We start from the raw sequence: 2,932 nt of genomic DNA on the forward strand, positions 1-2,932 counted from the left end.
GTGTATGGAATGCAAAATGATCTCCTACAGGAGAAACAGAGAGGTCTTAAGGAAACCTCTCTGTAATCTAACTTAATAGGAGAAAGAAAGACTTCCCATAATAGAGAAGGATCCATGAAGCCTTCCCTGATCCCTGCAGCTGACAATAACCTTAGAACTCACAAAACACACAATCTGCAACATCTGTAATGCATAAAGATAAAGATTACCTTGTATCACAGTTCCTTATGTTGTGTCTTTTCTCTTCTTTCAGACTATAGGTTCATGAAAAGAGGGATTGTATCTTATCTAAAATTTGTATCTTTCCCAAACCTATCTGATCTGTATACAATAGATGCCAATTAATTGTTTTTCGTTGTTCAGTTGTTTCATTTGTGTCTAACTCTTTATGACTCTATTTGAGGTTTTCTTGGCAAAGATACTGGAGTGGTTCAACAATTTCTTCTCTAGGTCATTTTACAGATGAGGAAACTGAGGCAAACGGTTAAGTCACATAGCTAGTAAGTATCTGAGGCCAGATTTGGACTGAAGAAGATGAGCTTCCTGACTTCAGACCCTGCACTCTAGCCACAGTCAGCTAGATGACACAGTGGATAAAGCACTGGGCCTGGAATCAAGAAGACAATTCCTTGAGTTCAAATCAGGCTGCAGATATTAGTTTTGTAACACTGGGCAAAGTCACCCTAATCTGGGTTGCCTCAGTTTCTTTAGCTAAAAAATGAACTAAAGAAGGAAATGGCAAACCACTCCAGGATCTTTTCCAAGAAAACTCCAAATGGGATTATGAAGAGTTGGACATGTCTCAAATGACTGGACAACAAAAACAACTCTATTCACTACTCCACCTAACTGTCCCATAATAATAATAATATAACAATAATTCTTAGTTGTTATAAATTCAGTTGACACATAGTAAGAGTTTAATAAATGCTAGCTGGTCAAGCTATATAGAAACATATAGGAAATAATCCAAGAGGGAAGACAAGAAGTCAAAGATTCTGAAAAGGCAGAGTGGGATCAAATAGACAATAAGAAACATTGGAAAACAGAATATCATACAGAAAAGGGAACAGAAAAGAAAAGAAATTCTGAACCACTGAAACTACTCAGCAGATAAAAGATCTTTCCCATGCATGGCAAATTTGAGCCTTCTGAGGAAGAAGTAGTATCCTGAGTTCCACTGAACAGAAAAGGATGGGATTCCTAGGTGCCTATGTGAGCCATAAAACAGACAGGAGAAGATACTGTTATGACAGTGACTCCTTGCCACCAGTCTTTCTTAATTTCTCTGACTGCTAATGCCACTGAACCAGATTATGTTCTATACATACACATCTATACATACATATATATATATATATAATATGTACATAAATAATATTAACTTATAATTGAATATACATTATCTTTCTTGGTAAAATAGAAGCCACAGGAATTTTTTTTTGGTATTTCTATCACCAGCACCTAGCCATATGCTGAGCATATTAATGTTTGTTGACAGAGAGTAGTTAACTTTAAAAGTCTTTCACCCAGCTCTCACCTGTGACACCCCTGGATCATCTTTTTAACTTTTGTCTTTCCATTGGACTTTGATAACTCTGGAACAGTAAGTGAGGCTAATGACTTTGAGCAGCTCCACCTCACTTAAATCTAATTCACTCATAAGAGAAGATATCACCCTCATGATGTTATTGGCCTTCTTCAAGAACAAAGGACATGCTCCCTGTGGTTCCAGATAGCTGTAGCATACACAGCAGCCACACCCTGGAAAAACCAAATCAGTGAACAGGCTAAACCAGGTTGAGGGCAATTGAAAGGCTTCAAACCTGTCAGTGAGTCAGGGAGAGGTCTACCCCAAGCATATGAAGACTTCTCCTTGGTGGAATAAATGAATGAGAATAATTTGTTCCAATGATCATGAAGGTGACTGAAGCAGGTAGGCTCTGTGGAGCACTTAGAGCTTGGTCAGGTATCAAAGACACCAAGGTCATCCATGGTGTCCTGGGCCAGCACCAGTTGCCCTGACTTTTGTCTTATCACTAGACTTCAAGGACTCAAAAGAGAGTGAGGCTAATGACTGGGCAATTCTGCCTTACCCTGTGATGTCATTTGTCCTCTTTGAAAACGAAAAATGAACAACTTTACTGAGAAATTCGAGGCTACTTTTTCATCTCAACACTCCTTACATCATAGAATCACAAATTTAGAACTGGAAGAGACTTCAGAGACCTTCTAGTCTAATTCCTCATTTTATAGATGACAAAATTAAGGCTTATTTGTTACAGCTTCTCTATATCAGAGGTCAAGATTTGAACCCAAGTCCTCCTGACTTCCAAGTCTGGCATTCTATCTACTATCCCACATTGCCTCTCTCACACTCTAATCCTTTCCCCCAATCTCTGATAACAAGGTTGACCTCCTTGCCAGGTCTTACAGCCCCTCTGCTTGTGCCCTGATTTCATCCCCTTCCTCTTATCTGGTAGATTGCCCCCTCAAACATCTCCACTTTCTAATCTTCAAACTCTCCCTGTCTTCTTATTCTTTCCCCACTTCTTTCAATCATGTCCAAATCTTTCTTGTCCTTAAAAAATTTGCACTAGAGTCTACCAACCTCTCAAGCTTTTATCTTTATTTTCTCCCCCCTTAAATTCCTCAGGTCACTAGATGGAGGAGGAAAGAATTTCTATACTTGCCTCCACATCTTCTGTTACTCAATGTTGAATTCTGACTTTTCATCTTATACTTAATTGAAACCATCCTTTCCAAAATTACTAATAATCTTTTTCAAAAAATAGTTCATTTCCCCAAAAATTACATGTAAAAACCATTCTTAATTTTTTTTAAGTTTTGATTTCCAAATTTTAACCCTCTCTCTTCTCTCTACTCACTCTCCCTATTGGGGTAAAGCAATATAATATTTGGTATGCATGTA

The sequence above is a fragment of the Macrotis lagotis genome, chromosome 1 (assembly GCF_037893015.1).
Source record: "Macrotis lagotis isolate mMagLag1 chromosome 1, bilby.v1.9.chrom.fasta, whole genome shotgun sequence".
NCBI classification, from domain to species: Eukaryota; Metazoa; Chordata; class Mammalia; order Peramelemorphia; family Peramelidae; genus Macrotis; species Macrotis lagotis.